The following is a 22548-nucleotide window of genomic DNA, read 5'->3' as shown; positions in this document are numbered from 1 at the left end:
GAGTCTGGCCTCATTATACTGGTGATTTGCTTTTCCATCTTTAACTTAATTGTATTTGTGCTTGTTTAAAATTTGCATTTGGCTGAACTGGTTTAAGTCAAAGAGTTTTCCAGATAGTACAGGGAAGTCTAAAGGATCCCACTTATGTGATAAGATAACTCATAGGAAAGAGACTAGGGAGAACACCAGATGTCTTCTACAGCCTTGTAACCAAATAACATCAGTCTACACCAGAATTAGACCACATCCAGAAATCATGATTGCAAAATTCTGCAATCACACCTGGTGTTTAACCTTTAAACTCCTCCTCCTCCCGTTTCTCTAAATGTATTCCCTCTCCAAATACACACTCAGTAGCCACTTTATCAGGTTTTCTCTCTCTCTGTCTTGTTTTACGGCAGTTGGCATGCAGCTTAATGGTGCATTACCGCATCCTTCTGCTCTGGAGTGTGCGATAGACTCACATTCAAAATCCCTTCACCCAATCTCACACACACATACCCTAACCTACACTTTATCCTCCCATCTTTAGCCATCCTAGTACCCTATTCCTGTTTATCCATCATATCCTATATAAAAACCCCTATAACCCTTAAGAAAACTAAAAATACCCTGACCTGTGTTCTCTCACCCATGCTCAGCAACCCTTTTAATGTGAATTCCTGCACCCCAATTCCCTTAGATTAATTTTATTAGGTTCACCTGTTCATCTGCTTGTTAATGCAAATATTTAATTAGTCAATCATGTGGCAACAACTCAGTGCATAAAAGCATATGGACATGGTTGCAGTTCAATTGTCCTTCAGACCAAACATCAGCATGAGGAAGAAATGTGACTTTGACTGTGAACTGATTGTTGGTTTGAGTACCTCAGAGGCTGCTGCTCTCAGAGGAGAACAACCAGACTGGTTCAAGCTGACAGGAAGGTGATAGTGACTCAGATAATCATGCGTTATAACAGTGGTGTGCAGAAGAGCATCTTGGAATGTGCAACATGTGAAAGTTGAAGTGGATGGGCAGGAGACCACAAACATACATTCAGCAGCCTCTTTATTTGGTACAGGAGGTACCTAATAATGTGTTCACTGAGTGCATTTGAGAACCCCTGAAGAATGCAGTCCATTCCTGCCAATGGTTTAGGAAGCTAGTCTAGAGCATAGACCTGTGTTTTACTGAATCGGTGATAATTAAGTTTAATGACATGATGATGAAGGGTTTCAGCCCGAAATGTCGTCACTACCTCCTCCCATAGATGCTGTCTGGCCTGCTGAGTTCTGCCAGCATTTTGTGTTTTTATTTAATGAGATTTGCCTTGCCTCCTCTGGGGGCTCCAGTTTTCATCTCAGTTTCCAAGGACATTCAGGTTGGGGTTAGTAAGTTGTGGGAGTTCTGTGTTGGAAGTGTGATGACACCTGCTGGCTGCCCCCAGTGCATCCTCGGACAAGACTGGTTGTTGACTCACGATGCATTTCACTGCATTTTTCGTTGTTTCAATATAGATGTGAAGAACAAATCTACTCTTTAAAAATCTTTAATCTTTAAAACCATACAGTTTGTTGCCAAGTTATTTTCAATTGAAGCTGCTATATTAGGTTACTTCAAAGCACCTTACATCTGTGTGCATGGATGTTCTGTGGAATGAATCGCACTGGTGCCACATCAATCAGAGGCAACCACAATAAGTGATACTGTGCATCTGTCCATACATTCAGACAAACAGCCACATGGTTAGTGCCAGCTCATACAAATTAACATCAACACAATGCTACTATTCTCCAAAATGGAGGGCTATGTAAGAGGGAAGGCTTAGGTTGAATATTGGAGTAGATTAACACAACATTCGGCTGAAGGGCCTGTACTGTGCTGTAATGGTCTATATTCTATTCTCCTTGCATTGTGATTTTTACACTTACACACTTACACACTTACACACTTACACACTTACACACTTACACACTTACACACTTACACACTTACACACTTACACACTTACACACTTACACACTAACACACACACCACCACCGTTTAGTTTTTTCAGTTTCAATTCCTTTCATGTAATCTGTGACAATAAATGATTATGAGCACCCCAAGCTCCAATTTATTTACTGATTGATTAATTGAGATACAGGCCCTCCGTCTCTTCGAGCCTCCCCACCCAGCAATCCCCCAATGTAACCCCAGCCTAATCACAGGCCAGTTTACAATGACCAATTAACCCACCAGCCAGTACTGTTTAACTTTGGAGAATGGGAGGAAAGCGGAGCACTCGAAGGAAACCCAGGTGGTCATGGGGAGAACATACAAACTCCTCGCAGGCAGCGGTGGGAATTGAACCTGGGCTACCTGTACTGTAAAGCGTTGTGCCAGCCACTATTGGTGAAATATTCCTGTAGCTTGTCAAAGCAAGTCAATCTTGTGGGCCAGAAACAGTTCATTTGAACAGAGTGGTCTTTGCTGGTATGTGCCCTTCAGAGGAATGCCCTCTTGCCTCTGCTGTTTGTCATCCAGCCCTGTGAGTTCACACTCCGTAAGACATAGGAGCAGAATAAGGCCATTGAGCCCATTGGGACTGCACCACCACATTCCATCATGGCTGATTTATATTCCTTCTTATGCTGAGGGAATTGGGCCTGCAGTCCTGGAAGTTGCCTGATGCCGGTGGCCGGAGTTGGGGACGTCGTAAGCGGTGTGCGAGGAAGCGAAAGTGAGGTGAGCAGGCAGGAGTCCGTGCCAGGAGAAAAGCAAACCCTAGCCGGCCGGCTCTCCCATCCATTCTGCTCTCCAATGTCTGCTTGCTGAGGGAATCGGGCCTGCGGTCCTCAGAGTTGCTTGATGCCGGTGGACGGAGGTGGGGACAGCGTAAGCGGTGTGCGAGGAAGTGGAAGCGAGGCGAGTGGGCAGGAGTCTGTGCCAGGAGAAAAGCAAGCCCTAGCCGGCCAGCTCTCCCATCCATTCTGCTCTCCAATGGACATTAAATTGGACTACATTTCTGGCAACGAAATACTCAGCGGGAGTACAGAAACAGATGGAATCCCAGACGCCTCCATTCAGCTGTTTATTTATGTAACAGATTTTCCCCCAAGCCATTGGACTACCAACCTACTGACCCCTGCTGTGCCCATTGTCTTGTTTATTATTTATTGTAATGCCCGCACTGTTCTGTGTACTTTATGCAGTCCTGGGTAGGTCTGTAGTCTAGTGTAGTTTTTGTGTTGGTTTACATAGTTCCATGTAGTTTTTGTATTGTTCATGTAGCACCATGGTCCTGAAAAACATTGTCTCATTTTTACTGTGTACTGTATCAGCAGTTATGGTCGAAATGACAATAAAAAGTGACTTGACTTCTCTTACTTCCTTTTTTGAGCAGCTGACCTCAGATACTGCGTACGGTAGCAAGTTCCACTTCTCTGCAGGCCTTCAGGTAGGTGCATTTTCCTGGATTTATTAATGAGCATGTTAAGTCATAAATAAAGGTTTTAAACAAAAGAACAGAAAAAATAAATCCCAAGGAGGCACTTGGCCCAATCCATCATTTGGGGTGTATGGACTATCCAGGGAGGGGTGGCACCTCTAGTGAAGAGGCTTGTCATGTCCATTCTGGGACAGTTCACTCATCTTTGGTGCCCACCGGACGTATGACTCTCACCTCTGGCAGCAAGCAACTGTTTGCATGCTATACCAGCCACATCCAGGTTCACAGGCAGGCTAATCCAGGTGAGGGTTAGTTGGTGGCCTCATACCTGTCCTAGCATGCGAAGGTCTGGGTGGATAAGATCTACAGGAAGATCCGATGACTAGGAAGGCAGTACTGCAACACTCCGTGGAGAGCGAAGGGCATAACAAGGCACAGAAGACGTCATGGTCATCCTCTGCAACTAAGGAAGACCCCAGTTTGTGATGCTTGTTTGTTATACTGGACTTGGACTCCGGAGGTTGACAGAGTAGAAGTGCCCCAGTGTAAAGGGTTTTCCACTTTAAAAGCTCTCCTATACAGGTTTCCTGTTGTTGTTGGACACGATGGACAACCACCATTATTACTCCAACATTCATGTTTACCTCATTAATACTTCTCAGTTCTAATCCAATATTTCTTGATTCCCTTAAGGTCCAAAAAATATAATTCTCTGCCTTGAATATACTTAGCAATTGAACTTCCTTTCATAGGAAGAGAATTCTGTGCTTGAAGTAATTCCCATCTCAGTTTTGAATGGCCAGACCTTTATCTTGAGTCTGTGATCCCAGATTCTGAAAAATTTTATGAGGGAAAATATTTTACGTCCATCTATTCTTTCAAGCCCTGCAAGAATTTTACACTTTTCTCTGAAATTTATCTTCTGTTCTTCAGAACTAAAGATTGTATAGGCCCAACTTCCTGACTTATTTTCATAGTTCAAGCCCTGTCATTTTTGGAATCAATCCACTAAACCTTTGCCACGCAGTTTCTGTCAAGTCTATTCTTCACAATAAGCAGACCAGCATCCACTATCCCAACTCAGTCTCAACAGAGCACAGTATAAATGAATAATCCAACCTTACCCTGGAAATCAAATCCATAAAGGTCAACATATCATAATTAATATATTACTCCTGTATTAATCAATTTTCCTGATTTATACAGAGCCCTACACTGCCAAAGTAGCTTAGAGAGCTATAGAAAATTTCCACAATGCTTCCTGTCCTTTTCTCTTTCTTCATTCTACCCTATCTTCATTTTAAGGTGATTGGAAGAAAGACTTGTTTGAGGTGAACAAGATGGTAAAAGACGTAGATAGAGTGGATGGCTGAGACTTTTTGCCAGGGTGAAAATAGCTAATACGAAGGGGCATCATTTTGAGGTGATTGGAGGAAAGTAGAGATAGGATATTATAGGTAGGTTTGTTACACAGAGAGTGTTTGGTGCATGGAACAACCTGCAATGAGTGCTGGTAGAGGCAGATACATTAGGGACATTTAAGAAACTCTTAGAGACAAAATTTATCTTAAATGCTGAAATTGAACTCGAATCCATCACTTCTGCGAGCAGCTCATTCCACCCTCTTACCGCCCTCTGAGTGAAGAAGTTTCCCCTCAGGTTCCTCTTAAATATTTTACCTTTCTCCCTTAACCTATGACCTCTAGTTGTAGTCTCACCCCACCTCAATGGAAAAAGCCTGCTGCAACTTTCCCTATCTATACCCTTCATAATTTTGTATACTTCTTGTTTGCCCTTGTAATAGTCCTTTTTTCTCTAGTGCCTTTTCTTCATCCTTTTCTTCTCAAGACTATCCCTTTTTTCTTAACCTTTCAGCAGGTGGAAACATTTTCTCTATTGCAAAAAAAACTTGTAATCACTGAACAAGCTCTCTTGGGTCACATTGCAGTCCTCTCTTCACAAGGCATGTAAATTATGCAAAATATATCATTTTTGTCTGCATTAATTACTTTAATAAAGGAAGCACGATTGTACTGCTCAGTGATTACATTGTTAATACTTGACTATCGACCTACTAGACAGAGCATTCATCATTTAAATTTTTCATTTAAAGTCTACTTGTCAGTGTAATACGTTCTGTTCCATGCCAAAAACATTTCTGAGGTATATTATATTATCACTTGTTTATGTCCCTCTGTAGGCAGCCTGTCATCTTGTGACAAAGCAGGTAACAAAAATCATCAGTAGTTTTAATATTAATATGTCATAAATAGATATAGCAGAAAACAGTTTAGCAGAAGCAACAGCTCCCTAAAGAGAACTTGCTTTTCATCACTCATAGATGTGGGTGTTGCTCATGAGGGGCAGCAGTTAATGCCCATGACATGATTGCCCTTGGGAAGATAACGGTGAATCACCATTTACAAATGGTATCGTCTCAGTGGCAGAGCTGTTCTCTGAGTGCGAATGCATGGCGAGTTCCTGGACTTCAATCATCAAGAGATTCATGGATGCTGTGATCCGGAAGTGGTCTTAGGAGCTGCAGTTCGTCATTACTCTTGCTGCTGTAATCCTTCTGGGCAGACATAGCGGGTTTGTACTTCTATACTCTATCTCTACAATTCTCGATAAAACAGCCAGCAAAATCAAAGACCTCGCCCACCCTGAACATTCTCTCTTCTCGCCCCTCCCATTGAAAGCACGTACCACCAAGCTGAGGGACACTTTAACTCTTACCAGACACTTAAACACATCTCTTATATGATAAAATGGACTTGACCTCATTACTTACCCGTGCTGCGCTTTCTCTGTTGCTTTTACACTTTATTTGATGTTTCGATGTACATGCAACATATTTTAAAAATGAATCTTTATTCTGCATTGATCTTACTCTACCTGAATGCTCTGTGAAGTGATTTGACCTGCATGAACAATATCCAAGGCAAACCTTTTACTGTAGTTTGGTGTAATAATAATAATAATAATAATAAACAATAATAAACCTGTGTCTATAATAAACCATTAGTAACAATAGCAATGAAGAAACCTGATAATTGGGAGCTGGTTGATGCTGAGGTAATTGTATAGATTGGGTTTGACTTGCTAGACGTAGAATAGTTTTGTAATTATTCATATTATTTATAAAATAATTATTATTGAGCAGCTTTGGGCCCCTTATCTAAGAAAGGATGCGCTGACATTGGGGAGGGTTCAGAGGAGGTTCACGAGAATGATTCCGGGAATGAAATGGTTATCGTATGAGGAGCGTTTGATGGCTCCAGGCCTGTACTCACTGGAATTTAGAAGAATGATGTGGGAATCTCATTGAAACTTATCAAATGTTGAAAGGATGTGGCGAGGATGTTTCCTATAGTGGGTGAGTCCAGGACCAGAGGGCACAGCCTCAGAATAGAGGGATGTCCATTTAGAACAGAGTCGGGGAGGAATTTGATTAGCCAGTGGTGGCTGTGGAGGCCAGGTCATTGGGCATATTTAAGGCTGAGGTCGGTAGGTTCTTGATTATTCAGGGTGTGAAAGGTTACGGGGAGAGGACAGAAAAATGGGGTTGAGAGGGAAAATGGATCAGCCATGATGAAATAGCAGAACAGACTTGATAGTTGAATGGCCTAACTCTGCACATATCTCTTAAGGTCTCATGGAAAATGCTACTTAAGCAGAAATAATGGGACAGCATGGCTAGATATCCATTTAATTCAAGGATACAATCAGAATCAGGTTTATTATCACTGATGTATGTCTTAAAATTTGTTTTGTGGCAGCAGTACAATTCAAGATATAAGAATTACTTTAAGTTACAACGTAAGTAAATGGTGCAAAAGATGATGACAAATACAAATGGAATGTTGATGTGTTCCCATGGCCTTTCTTGCAGTATTACTCTTGGCCATGTCTTGCTAACATGTGGAGTGTGTCAAACTGGCTGAAGGTTGGGAGTATCTCTGGTGAGAATGGTTCTTGGCATTTCTGGCTGATAATGTTTGCAATCAATTCACCTGTACTACTATGCTGGGCTTCCAGCACACTGGGGCAATTAATTGAACCTCTTTCTTCTGTTAGTTACACATTTTCAACAACCATCGTCAACAGATTCAGTTTTCCAGAGATTCGATCTGATCTGTTGGTTCTGATGTGCTTGCACCTTCTTGCATCTGGCACCTACCTCTAACATCGTCCCTAAACTTTCCTCCACTCACATGAAACTGATCTCTTCTGGTAATGGCCTTTACTGCCCTGGAAAAATAGACACTGGCTGTCCACTCTAATAATACTTTGTATCATATGTAGATAACCCTACAAGAGGAGAGGCTGTACTTGATCTGGTATTGGGAAATGAACCTGGTCAGGTGTCAGGTCTCTCAGTGGGAGAGCATTTTGGAGATAGTGATCACAATTCTCTTTCCTTTACTATCGCATTGGAGAGAGATAGGAACAGACAAGTTAGGAAAGCGTTTAATTGGAGTAAGGGGAAATATGAGGCTATTAAGTAGGAACTTGGAAGCATAAATTGGGAACAGATGTTCTCAGGGAAATGTATGGAAGAAATGTGGCAAATGTTCAGAGGATATTTTCGTGGAGTTCTGCATAGGTACGTTCCAATGAGACAGGGAAAGGATGGTAGGTTGCAGGAACTGTGGGGTACAAAGGCTGTTGTAAATCTAGTCAAGAAGCAAAGAAGAACTTACAGCAGGTTCAAAAAATTAAGTAATGATAGAGATCTAGAAGATTATAAGGCTAACAGGACGGAGCTTAAGAATGAAATTAGGAGAGCCAGAAGGGGCCATGAGAAGGCCTTGGCAGACAGGATAAGGACAACCCCAAGGCACTCTACAAGTATGTGAAGAGCAAGAGGATAAGATGTAAGAGAATAGGACCAATCAAGTGTGACAGTGGAAAAGTGAGTATGGAACCGGAGGAGATAGCAGAGGCACTTAATGAGTACTTTGCTTCAATATTCACTTTGAAAAAGGTTCTTGGCAATTGTAGGGATGAATTACAGTAGATTGAAAAGCTTGAGCATGTAGATATTAAGAAAGAAGATGTGCTGGAGCTCTTGGAAAGCATCGAGTTGGATAAGTCACCAGAACCGGACAAAATGTACCCCAGGCTACTGTGGGAGGCGAGGGAGGAGATTGCTGAGCCTCTGGCAGTGATCTTTGCATCAATAGTGGGGAAGGGAGAGGTTCCAGAGGATTATAGGGCTGCAGATGTTGTTCCATTTTTCAAGAAAGGGAGTAGAGATAGCTCAGGAAATTATAGACCAGTGAGTCTTACTCCAGTGGTTGGTAAGCTGAGGGAGAAGATCCTGAGAGACAGGATTTATGAACATTCACAGAGGCATAATATAATTAGAAATAGTCAGTGTGGCTTTGTGAAAGGCAGGTCATTTCTTACGAGCCTGATGAATTCTTTGAGGACGTGACTGAACACATTGATGAAGGTAGAGCAGTAGATGTAGTATATATGGATTTCAGCAAGGCATTTGACAAGGTATCCCATGCAAGGCTTAATGAGAAAGTAAGGAGGCATGGAATCCAAGGGGACATTGCTTTGTGGATCCAGAACTGGCTTGCCCACAGAAGGCAAAGAGTGGTTCCAGATGGGTCACATTCTGCATGGAGGTCAGTGACCAGTGGCGTGCCTCAAGGATTTGTTCTGGGACCCCTTCTCTTTGTGATTTTTTATAAGTGACCTGGATGAGGAAGTGGAGGATTGGGTTAGTAAATTTGCTGATGACACAAAGTTTGGAGGTGTTGTGGATAGTGTGGAGGGCTGTCAGACATTACAGTGGGACATTGATAGGATGCAAGTGCCTGAGAAGTGGCAGATGGAGTTCAACCCAAATAAGTGTGAGGTTGTTCATTTTGGTAGGTCAAATATGATGGCAGAATATAGTAGTAATGGTAGGACTCTTGGCAGTGTGGAGGATCAGAGGGATCTTGGGGTCCAAGTACATAGGACACTCAAAGCTGCTGCACAGGTTGACTCTGTGGTTAAGAAGGCATACAGTGCATTGGCCTTCATCAATCGTGGGATTGAGTTTAGGAGCCGAGAGGTAATGTTGCAGCTCTACAGGACCCTGGTCAGACCCCACTTGGAGTACTGTGCTCAGTTCTGGTCACCTCACTACAGGAGAGATGTGGAAACTATATAAAGAGTGCAGAGGAGATTTACAAGAATGTTGCCTGGATTGAGGAGATGCCTTATGAGAATAGGTTGAGTGATCCCGACCTTTTTTCCTTGGAGCGATGGAGGATGAGAGGTGACCTGATAGAAGTGTATAAGATGATGAGAGGCATTGATCGTATGGATAGTCAGAGACTTTTTCCCAGGGCTGAAATGGCTAGTACGAGAGGGCATAGTTTTAAGGTGCTTGGAAGTAGGTATAGAGGAGATGTCAGGGGTAAGTTTTTTTACACAGAGAGTGGTGAGTGTGTGGAATGGGCTGTCAGTGACGGTGATGGAAGTGGATCAATAGGGTCTTTTAAGAGACTCCTGGACAGGTAAATGAAGCTCAGAAAAATAGAGGGCCATGGGTAACCCTAGGTAATTTCTAAGGTAGGGACATGTTCGGCACAGCTTTGTGGGCTGAAGGGCCTGTATTATGCTGCATGTTTTCTATGTTTCTATCATCTTAAAAACCTCTATCAAGTCGCCTGTCATATTCCTTCACTCCAAAGAGAAAGCCCGAATTTGCTCAACCTTTCCTCATAAGACATATTAACTAATCCATACTGACGCAACCAGAACTGAACACAGTATTCCAAGTATCACACACAAATTGCTGGAGGAATTCAGCCGGACAGGCAGCATCCCTGGAAATGAACAAAAAGTCAATGTTTTGGGCCGAGACCTTTCTTCAGGACGGGAATGGAAAGGGGAAGTGGTTCTCCAACTTACTATGCGTGTCACAACTGTAGAGGAGGCTGCATCGGACATAATAGCAACCTCAGCAGATACACGGATACAGATACAGTCCTTTCACCTGGAAGGACTGCTTGGAGCCCTGAATCGAGGTGATGGAGGGGCTGAATGGGCAGGAGTAGCACTTTGACCACTTACAGGGATTAGTACCTGGAGGAAGGTTAGTGGGGAGGGATAAACGGACAAGGGAATCACAGAGGGATCAATCTCTGTGGAAAGCAGACAATGGCAGGGGGAGATGGTGGGAACTAAAGATGTGTTTGGTAGTAGGATCTTTTTGGAGAAAGTGGAAGTTGCGGAGAATGATGTGTTGGATGTGGAGGCTTGTGGGGTGGTAGATAAGGACAAGAGGAGACCCATGCGGTCATGGGGAGAACGTACAAACTCCTTACAGACAGTGCTGGGAATTGAACCCTGACCAATGGCTCTATAAGGTGTAGGTACTAACCACTACACCTCTGAGCCACTGTGTGGTTCTCAAGCTTGAACAAGTCCATAGATAAGAAAGGTTTAGTCCAGAGGTTCCCAACCTGGGGTCCAAGGACCACTCAGTTAATGGAAGGGGTCCATGGCATAAAAAAGGTTGGGAACCCCTGCTTTAGAGGATCATGGCCAGACATGGGTAAATGGGACGATCTTAGATGAGCATCTTAGTTGGTGCAGACAAGTTAAGCTGAAGAGCCTGTTTCTGTGTTCTATTACTCTGATTAGGGTGGAGGGATGAAGTTATGTCTCTATCAAAGGAGGTGTAAGGTGCTCCTTCCCTCCACTAGCCTGCAGGTCACCCTTGGGCAAAGTGTAGCACCTGCCTCACCCCTTGATCAGGGTCACGTGAAACCATGGGAGCAGGTGGTGGATGGTCATATGAGCAGCTGGTGCATATCACAAGCCCTGGTTATGCGACCACTGACACCAGGCAGGCAATCCCCTAAGAGTATTGATAATGACTGGGGTCACCCATCTCACAAAGACACTGCCCAACTGCCCAGAAGAAGGGATGGAAAACCACTTGTGTAGAAAAATTTGCCAAAAACAATCATGACCATGGAAAGACCATGATCGGCTACATCATACGACAAGGCACATGACAACCGAATGATTATTCTGTTAGCTCTATGCTTTATAAATCCAACAACAAACCAATTTCCATATGTGACAGGTGATGCACCATCAATAACTCTCTCTGAGACGTAAAGGTGAGATATCAGCTTTTATTGACTGGAAGAAGGAACAAGCAGTGAGTGACCACTATACTACATCCTGGAGACAGAGAGGCCGGGCTCAGACCTCCATCAACTTTATACAGGGGTCTGTGGGAGGAGCCACAGGAGCAGTCATCAGGGGGCGTGTCCAGACAGGTATATGTAGTTCACCACAACAGGTCTGATAGGATTATACTCTTGGTGGCGGATGTCACTACGTTCCGATAGGCCCAAGTGCGGAGCAAGAAACACTGAAGCAGGTCGATAGTTCACAGACTTTAATGCGAACACAGTTGGAGGGAAAGGAAAAAGATAAACGCTAGGCCAAACAGGGCCACTAACTAAAACTCTCAAACGGAAAACAAAGCCAGCACTGTGGCTGAAAGGAATCACTAAATATAAAACGAATATTGACAGTCTAATTTCTCAGGCAAGGTCAAATGCAAGATACCAGCACAACATTGCTGTGCTTTGCTCAAGTCTCAACAAGCAGTATGAGGAAAAGCATAGAGGTAAATACCGTTAAATAATAATTAGCTGATATGTATATATTCACAAGTGCAATTGCCGTACCTGCTGCGCTGCCGAATCTGTGGCTGTGACAATGGAAGTATGTATATATTTCTTGGAGTGTTGTGCTCAGTTCTGGTCACCTCATTACAGGAAGGATATAGAAGCTTTAGAGAGGGTGCAGGCAGATGAGATTTACCAGTATGCTGCCTGGATTGGAAAGCGTGCTTTATGAGGGTAGGTTAAATGAGCTAGGGATTTTTTTCTTTGTTTGAAGGAGGATGAGGGATGACTTGACAGAGGTGTACAACATAATAAAATGCATAGATCAAGTAGACAGTCAGAGTTATTGTTCCCTGAGTGGAAATGGCTAATACCAGGAGATTGGAGGGAAGTATGGGGGAGGGGATGTCTGAGGTAAATTCTTTAAACAGAGAGTGGCGACTGCCCTGCCAGGGGTGGTGGTAGACGAAGGTAATTAGGGCCATTTAAGAACTCTTGTATAGCTCATGGATGATAGAAAAATGGAGGGTTATGTAGGAAGGAAGGGTTAGATTGTTCCGAGATTGGCACAGTACCGTGTACATCATTGGCACACATTACATCGAAACAGGAAGTGACTGTTAATAATCTTCAAATATGCATTGGTTTCAGCTGAAACTCAAACAAAAACACTTAGCAAATTCTCACCGCTTCTCTTCTTTGGGATGTTGCCAGGTTACCTTCCTTTTAGAGCAGGAGTTCCCAACCTAGGGTCCATGGTCCCCTGACAATGGTATTGGTCCATTGCACAAAAAAGCATTGGGAATCCCTGCACAGGAGCCTGACGTTCCACACTCAATGTTTCAGGAACAACTTCTTCTGTTCCACCATCACATTTCTGAATGGTCTATGAACATTGAACATTACCTCATAATTTTGCTTCCTTTTTGCATTATTTTTACACTATTTGTTTATTATACTGTATATTTTTATTATAACCTCAAATAAAATACATTGCTGTATTTTGTGCTGGTGCCCCTGAACAACAAATTTCACGACGTCAATTATTATAAATCAGATTCTGATTATTGATAGTACTTGTCATTGATCTTTTAAATATAGTTTGTCAAAGATTTGAATCATCCAGGATTCTAGATTAGTGCCCCATGCAGTCAACAGGATAATGTGAACTGGACTGAATTGATTGTTTCTTTAATCTGTGCCAGAAGGCTATGGTTTTAAAGCACCATGCAGAACTTTACTTGATATGTTTTATGCATCAGTGCAGCAGTAAGGCAGAGCTCTACTATAGGAACTGTCATCTTCTGGATGATACATGAAACAATAAGCCACATCTGTGAGTTCCAGTGACGTAAAAGACCCATAATGTTGCTTTACCAAACTGCAGGGATTTCCTCTGATTTCTTCCGGGACGATTGTTCTCGGCCTCAGCAATGTCATTCTCTGCACAGTAGTGTAGCAGTTAGCATAACTCTATTAACATCAGCTGTAAGTTTGGAGTTCAGTACCCGCCACAGTTTGTACACTCTCCCCATGACCACATGAGCTTCCTCTGAGTACTCCGGTTTCCTCCCACTTTTCAAAGACGTACGGGTTAGGGTTGGGAGCTGGGGCATGCGATGTTGGCCGCAGGAGTGTGGCAGCTCTTGTCTGTCCAGCACAACCCTCACTGTTTTGATTTGATGCTAATGATGCATTTGCATCAAATCAAAACAGCGAGGACCTAAGTTATAGGAAAGTTTGAGTAGGTTAGGATTTGATTCCCTGGAGCTTTCGAAAATGAAGGGAGATTTGATAGAGGTATACAAAATTATGAGGAGTATAGATAGGGTATCTGTAAGCAGGCTTTTTCCACTGAGGTTGGGTGAGACTAGAACTAGAGGTCGTGGGTTAAGGGTGAAAGGTGAAATACTTAAGGGGAAGCTGAGGGGAACTCCTTCACTCAGAGGGTGTTGTGAATGTGGAACGAGCTCCCAGTGGAAGGGGTGGATGTGGGTTCTTTTTCAACATTTAAGTGAAGTCTGGATAACTACTTGGATGGGAGGGGTATGGAGTACTTTGGTTCTGGTGCAGGGCGAAGGGACTACTGTCTTGTCTCAACAGATTTTCGAGCTCAGTCAGTCACATTAGCTCAATAAGGTTGGATGAAGTCCTATTGAGATCCAGCCACCAATCTTGGTAGAGCTCTGGATGCTATAACAGCATTTAAGGAATTTAAGTAAAACCAGCTGGGCATTTTTGCCCACATTGCCACGTGACCTGTTGGCAGGGCTGCAGTAAATGATCCTAACCTCTCTTACCATGCCTGTCTTCTTCCTACAGCTGAGGGTAACCAGTGCCTGCTTCCCACATGACAACTCAGCTCAGGAATTTTACGGAAAGATACTTCTGCCCCTCCCCATCTATTTCCCCTCATCCACCTGTCCCTGTCACTCTTTCTCTTTCCCCTCCCTCACCCATTACTTTCACCTTCCTTCCTCTAGTTCCCCACAACCTTCCCTTTATTCCGTGGTCTACTGTCCTCCACTGTCAGATTCCTTCTTCTTCAGCCCTTTGCCTACCACATCTATTACCTCTCAGCTTCTCACATTATTCCCTCTAGCCCCCATTTCCCCACCCTCCTGCCTCCCTTCTCTCACTTCAGTTCACCTATCAACCCACCCACCAACAAACCCTACTCCACCCCCAACCCCACAATGTTCTTCACCTTCCTCCCTTTTATTCTGGCTTCTGCCCTCTTCGCTTCCAGTCTAGCAGGAAACGTTGAGCATTCATTTCCCTCCATAGATGCTGCCTGACCTGCTGAGTCCCTCAAGTAGTCTGTGTGTATTGAAATCTCACAGTAAAACATTTATTAACAATATATCTTGATGCTCAAAGCCAGTATATTTTTGTGGCATTTTCTAATCACTAGAGGGAGCTGATAACAACTAAACTAAAATAAATCTCTTAAAGGTACCTCCCTCAAGAAGGGTGGCCATACTTCCCCACAGTTGTAGGCTCACAGGTTGGTATCTCAGTCTGGAGCTCCAGGCTTAACAAAAGCATCCTGCAAGGACATCACATTCTGAGATGGAGAAAAGAGGGAGCCTTTCATAATCAGGAAGCGGTGACGGTGACAGAACAGTCGAGGTTCCAAACTTAAGTGGAAAATCAGCAAGACTTGGGCACTTGCGATGAGCTGATATTTATTTACTGTTTCGATAATTCTCCTTTGAAACCAAATATTTTGTTTCATAAGACATGGGAGCAGAATCAGGCCATTCAGCCCATCAAGTCTGCTCCACCATTCCATCTTGGCTAATGTATTTTCTCTCTCAACTCCATTCTCCTGCCTTCTCCCCATAAAGTCGACGCTCTGATTATTCAAAAGAACCTATTAACCTGGGCCTTAAATGACATGGCCCACACAACCCTCTGTGGCAATGAACTCCACAGATTCACTACTCTTGGGAGGATGATGGCGCCTAACGGCGACTCCTTTGCTTGCATCTTTGGAAACAGCTCTAATTCTATCCTTAATATCTCCTTTCTTTCCTTTTGAAGACCCTGACCTGGAGTTATATGCTGACCTCGGTTCTTTGCAGGAATGATACCAAGGACGCGGCCTAGAAGGCTAGTGCGCCTTCAGGATGCCAGCATTTCGTGGCTCTGGTGGCAGGTGGACTTGAGGTCAGTGCCACCGTCTGGTGGATCATGGGAGATGGAAGATCGAAAGCAGTGAGCTGGTTGCTTGCTGTGTGCCCAGAGACCTGAGTTCTTCAAGCACAGAGCTTGGAGGAAGCGACGCAAGAGACTTCTAACACCATAAATCGGAGAGTTGTTTGTTATGTCTTCCCTCTTGCTTCGAAAAGGAGACACCTCTTTTTCTCTTGTTAGGTGGAGAGAGAGCCTGTGGTAAGTCGAATTACCGGGTAGGTGAGTAGTCTTTGGGGTACTGCAAATCTGTGTCTTTATTGATGCTTTGCTGCACGCTTGAGTGCTCGGTGGGGGGTGTCGATGGTTTTTTTGCTGGTGGGAGTGGTGTTGTTGCCTTCCTGCTGCTTATGGGGTCTTTGGGGTTCCAATATTTAACTGTCATTCATTCTTTGGGGCACTCCTCTGTTTTTGTGGATGTTTGCAAAGAAAAAGAATTTCAGGAGGTATTTTGTATACATTTCTCTGACATGAATGTATGCATTGAAACCTATTGAACTCTGGCTAAATAAATTTTTCCTCATCTCTGGTTGAAATGGATATCTCTCAATTCTGAGACTTTGCCCTCAAGTCCTAGACTCCCTCATTATAGGAAAATCCTCTTCACATCCATTCTATCCAGACCTTTCAATATTTCATAGGTTTCAATGAGGTCCCCCTCATTCTTCAAAATTCCAGTGAGTACAGGCCCAGGGCGTTCAAATGCTCCTCATATGTTAATCACTATAGCTGCACTAGCGTGGAGGCCATGTGTGCTTTTGTTTAGCCATATATTGGAAATGTTAATGATAAAGCTGCAAAAAATTCCAAGGCACGCTTAGCAGGGCTGTTCACGCACTCACCATTCCCTGTATAAAGGACTTACCTCTGACATCCCCCCTATACTTTCCTCCAATCACCTTAAAATTATGCCCATTGTATTAGCCATTTCCCCCCCGGGAAAAAGTCTCTGGCTGTCCACACGATCTGTGTCTCTTATCATCTTGCACACCTCTATCAAGTCTCTCGTCATCCTCCTTCACTCCAAAGAGATGAGGCCTAGCTCACTCAGCCTATCTTCATAAGATATACTCTCTAGTCCAGGCAGCATCCAGGTAAATTTTTAAACATGGAAGGTGTTGCTGCTGTATGAGGACTCATTGCATGCAGCTCCCTAGAGATCCACTCCTTCCTCCTCATTTCTGTCTGAAAGGACACCCCTATATTCTGAGTCTGTGTCCTCTGGCCTTAAACTTTTCCACTGTAGGAAACATCCTCTACTCATCCACCCTATCAAGGCTTCTCACCGTTTGATAGATTATATCTGTTATACTCTTCTAAGTTCTCTGTCTCTTAGAATTACTAATTATGTAATGACAAGCTTCTCATTGTGCATGTGACAATGATAAACCAATACCAATATCTTGATGTGGGTGTGAGCAGTGTGATTGGTCATTTGAAAAGGAATCATATCCCAGCATGATCCTTAAAAGATGACAGGAAGCTATGACTAGATAAGAATTACGTGATTCATTGGAAGAGGCTGCCTGCTGAAAATTTACAATCGGAAAAGTTCTGTGATGCTCAGTCACTGGGGGATATAATTGCTTCCTGTTATTGAATAACTCTATGTTGGATTTGATGGCCAAACAGTGCAGTCTTTGGCTGGCTGCACTTTGGAGAAGGTTGAGATGGTGGCAAATGCCCGCTGCTGGTCTAGCTGCCACTGTGAGCTGAAGAAGCAGATGATGTCTGATTTTATGGAAGATGACAGTCAGTGAGCCCCCTAATGTAGCAGTGTAGGTTGAATACTGCAACAGTGTAAACTGCAACTCTACAAAACACAAGTTAGACCACTCTTGGAGAATAAAGACACTTCATAACAGGACACGATCCTCTGTCACTCCTCTCAGTACATGAAGACCAAGAAGGTCACGAGTTCATCTGGGAAACTACAAAAATCCCAGCAGAAGCATAAAACAAGAAATCAAGAGAATTTTGAGAAACTTGGTTCTCAATGGCAGACTCTATTAACATGCATATTGAACTGGACACAATTTATAAACCTATGTGTCTATGAGTTTGGGGCCGAGAGGTGAGCCACGGATAGCTGAGGACACCAGGGATACAGGCCAGTGGAAATCTCTCAGCTATTTGGTTAGCTGGGACCCAGTGGAGACTAGCAGCCAGCTTGACAGCTACATAATCAGAACAAGTCAGACCAGTATAAATGCAAGCACAGAAACAACGCTCAATTGCACACTGATGATATCACCTCAATTGGTGAGGAAACGCTTACGCCCTAACGTCCAGGCTCAGCAAGCAACCCAACAACTCAACCTACCAATCTTCTGTTTCATTCGATGCTTGGAGTATTGTGTTTAGTTCTGGTACCTTCGTTATAGGAAGGATGTGAACTCTTTAGAGAGGGTGCAGAGGAGATTTGCTAGGATTAGAAACTATAAACACAATAAATTTTGCAGATAGTGAAAATCCAGAACACAAACACAAGGTGCTGCAGGAAGTCAGCATGGAAAGCAGTAAACAGTCAACTTTTCTGACCAAGACCCATCATCAGGACAGGGAAGTGAGGGAGAAGAAGCCAGAATGAGAAGGTAGGGGACGGAAATTAACACATGATGGCAGGTGATAGGTGAAAACAGGTGAGGGGACAGGTGGGTGTGGGGGGGGGGGGAATGGAGTGAGAGATAGGAATTGATAGGTGGAAGAGGTAAAGAGCTGAAGATGAAGGAATCTGATAGGAGAGGACAGAGGACCATGGGAGAAAGGGACAGAGGAGAGGATCCAAAGACAAGTGATGAGCAGGGGTGAAGAATAGAAAGGGTAAAAGGAGAGTCAGAATGGGGAATGGAAAAAGAGAGAAGGGAAGGAGGAAAAACTACTGGAAATTAGAGAATGTTGTCAAGTTAGAACGTATATAGAAATGGGTGGCCATCAGGAATGCCCACCTTTTGCGTCGGACGGAGCAAAGATTCTCAATGAAGCAGTCCACCAATCTACATGAGGTTTAACCACTGTAGAGGAGGCTGCATTGGGATCACCAGATTCAGCATATGACCCTGACAGGCTCACATGTGAAGCAACACCTCACCTTGAAGGACTGTTTGGGGCCCTGAAGGATCATGAGGGAGAAGATGTGGGGACAGGTGTGACAGCTGTTATGATCGCAGAGGTAAGTTCCAAGAGGGAGATCATTAGGGAGTGTCGAGTGAACAAGAGAGTTGCATAGAGAGCGATCCCTGCAGAAAGTGGGGGAGGGAAAGACAAAGGAGGATGAGAGATGACTTGATAGAGGTATAAAAGCTGAAAAGTGGCAAAAAGCAGAGTAGACAGCAGAGGCTTTCTTCCCAGGGTAGAAATGGCTGCGGCTTGAAGACATCTTTTTAAGATGATTGGAGAGATGTATAGAGGGTAGATGTCAGAGTTAGGTTTCTTAGGCAGAGTCTAGTGGGTGCATTAAGGTTGTTATAGCAGGGGGTGATAGCGGGGATAAGCTCCCACTACCTATTAAATGTTCTTAATGGCAGGCATCTCAAATAGAGGTGTGCAAAACAAATGGGTTACACATTAATCCGAGGAGATCTAAAATCCTTGCAGGCAGGTTAGCTAGAGTTGTTTGGGTGGGGTTGAACGAATTTGGCAGGGGATTGGGAACCAGAGTGATAGCGCTGAAGATGAGGTAGTTGGTTTACAAACAGCGGCAATGTGTGGTGAGACTCCTAGCAAGGAGAAGCTGATGATTGGGCAAAATTGCAGCCAACTGGATAAGTTACAACATAAAAGGCTGACAAAATAGAAAATGGTGAATACAAGACTAATAGTGTTATATTTGAATGCACAAGGAGTATGGAATAAGGTTGATGAACTTGTAGTACAGTTACAGATTGGCAAGTATGATGTTGTAGGCATCCCACATTATAGCTGGGAACTTAATGTCCAAGGATACACATTGTACCGAAAGAATAGGCAGGAAGGCAGAGGGGATGGCATGGCTTTGCTGGTAAAAAATGTAATTAAATCATTACAACGAGGTGACATAGGGACAGAAGATGTTGAATTGTTGTGGATAGAGCTAAGGATCTGCAAGGGTAAAACGACTCTGACGCGAGTTATGTATAGACCCCCCCCCCCCTCCCCACACAGCAGTAGAAAGGATGTAGTCTACAAGTTACAATGGGCAATAGAAAATGCACGCCAAAAGAGCAATGTTACAATAATCATGGGGATTTCAATATGCAGGTAGATTGGGAAAATCAGTATGGTGTGGGATTCCAAGAGGGAGGGATTTCTAGAATACCTACAAGATGGCTTTTTAGAGAAGCTTGTGGTTGAGCCCTCTGGGGGATCAGCTATTCTGGATTTGGTGTTGTGCAATGAACCAGAATTGATTAGAGAGCTCAAGGTAAAAGAACCTTAAGAGAAAAATGATCATAATATCAAATACACGCTGAAATTTGAGAAGGAGAAGCTAAAGTCAGATGTATCAGTATTACAGTAGAGTGAAGGGAATTACAGAGGCATGATAGAAGAGTTGGCCAAAATTGATTGGAAAAGAACACTGGCAGGGATGATGGCAGAGCAGTAATTGCTGGAATCTCTGGTAGCAATTTAGACAGGGCAGTATATATACATTGCAAAGAGGAAGAAGTATTCTAAAGGCAAGATGACACAACTGTGGATAACATGAGGAGTCAAAACCAACATAAAAGTCAAAGGGAGGGCATATAATAGAACAAAAATTAGTGGCAAGTTAGAGGATTGGGAAGGTTTTAAATACCAAAAAAAGCAACTAAAAATGTCATTAAGAAGGTTAAGATGGAATACGAAAGTTAGCTAGCCAATAATATTAAAGAGGATACTAAAAGTTTTTTTTTTGATACATACATTGTAAAAGAGAAGCAAGAGTGGATATTGGACCACTGGAAAATAATGCTGGAGAGGTAGTAATGGGGCACAAGGAAATGGCCGACAAACTGAGTAAGTATTTTGCGTCAGTCTTCACTGTGGAAGATACTAGCAGTATGGTGGAAGTTCCACGTGTCAGGGGTCATGAAATGTGTGGTTACCATACTAGAGAGAAGGTTCTTGGGAAACTGAAAGGTCTGAAGTTAGATTAGTCACCTGGACGAAATGGTGTACACCCTAGGGTTCTGAAAGAGGTGGCTGAAGAGATTGTGAAGGCATTAGTAATGATCTTTCAAGAATCACTAGATTCTGTAATGGTTCCAGAAGACTGAAAATTGCAAATGTCACTCCACTCTTCAAGAAGGGAGAGAGGCAGAAGAAAGGAAATCATAGGCCAGTTAGTCTAACCTCAGTGGTTGGGAAGATGTTAGCATTGATTCTTACGAATATGGTTTTGGGATACCTGGAGACACATGATGAAATAGGTCAGCATGGTTTCCTCAAGGGAACATTTTGCATGACAGATTTGTTGGAATTCTTTGAAGAAATAACAGGCAGGACAGACAAAGGAGAATCTGTTAATGTTGTCTGTTTGGATTTTCAGAAGGCCTTTGACAAGGTGTCACACATGAAACTGCTTAACAATCTACAGCCCATGGTACTACAGGAAAGATTCTGGCATGGATAAAGCAGTGGCTGAATGGCAGAAGGCAAAGAGTGGGAATAAAGGGAGGCTTTTCTGGCTGGCTGTTGGTGATTAGTGGTTTTTCCCAGGTGTCTAAATTGGGATTGCTTCTTTTTATGTTAAATGTCAATGATTTGGATGATGGAGGTCATGGCTTTGAAACAAAGTTTGCAGATGTTTTAAAGATAGGTGGAGGGGCACATAGTTTTCAAGAAATAGGGAGGCTACAGAAGGACTTAGACTAGGAGAATAGGCAAAGGAGTGGCAGATGGAAATCAGTGTCAGGAAGTATATAGTCATGCACTTCAGTAGAAGAAATGAATGGGTTGACTATATTCTAAATGGAGAGAAAAACAAAAATCTGAGGTGCAAAGGGATTTGGACGTCCTTGTGCAGGATTCTGTAAAGGTTAATTTGCAGGTTGAGTCTGCGGTGAGGAAGTCAAATACAATGTTAGCATTCATTTCACGAGGTCTAGAATATAAAAGCAAGGATGTAATTTTGAGAATTTATGAAGTACTGGTGAGGACTCACTTTGTAGAATTTTGAGCAGTTTGGGGCACCTTATCTTAGAAAGGATGTGCTGAAACTGGAGAAGGTTCAAAGGAGGTTCATAGAAAGGATTCCAGGATTAAACAGCTTGCCTTTAGAAGAGTTTTGATGTCTCTGGGCTTATATTCACTGGAATTTAGAAGAATGAGAGATGACCTCATTGAAACCAATCAAATGGTAAAAGCCTTGATAGAGTTAGCGGATATTTCCTATGGTAAAAATGTCTAAGACAGGAGGACACAGCCTCAGAATAGAGAGATGTTCTTTTAGAATTTCTTCAGCCGGAGAGCGGTGAATCTGTGGAATTCATTGCCACAGGCAGCTATTGTGGCCAAGTCTTTACGTATATTTAAGGCTGAGGTTAATAGATTCTTGATTGGAGAGGGCATGAAGGAATATGGGGAGAAGGTAGAAGGTTGGGGCTGAGAGGGAAAATTGTATCAGCCACAATGAAATTGTGGAGTGGACTCGATATGGCTAAATAAACTAATTCTGCTCTTATATCCAGGTCTTATGATCTTAAATAGCCTCTGATAACCGAGTCCAGCTCCTGGCCTTCATGTGTGGCTTAGCTAATAAGCCTGGAGGAAGCTTTTCTACTGACAAGAGAGGGGGGGAAAGTGGATTACTGGCATCTTAA

This window comes from Hemitrygon akajei, chromosome 13 (assembly GCF_048418815.1).
Source record: "Hemitrygon akajei chromosome 13, sHemAka1.3, whole genome shotgun sequence".
NCBI classification, from domain to species: domain Eukaryota; kingdom Metazoa; phylum Chordata; class Chondrichthyes; order Myliobatiformes; family Dasyatidae; genus Hemitrygon; species Hemitrygon akajei.
The sequence above is the reverse complement of the archived record's forward strand: the minus strand, read 5'-3'. Positions refer to the sequence as shown.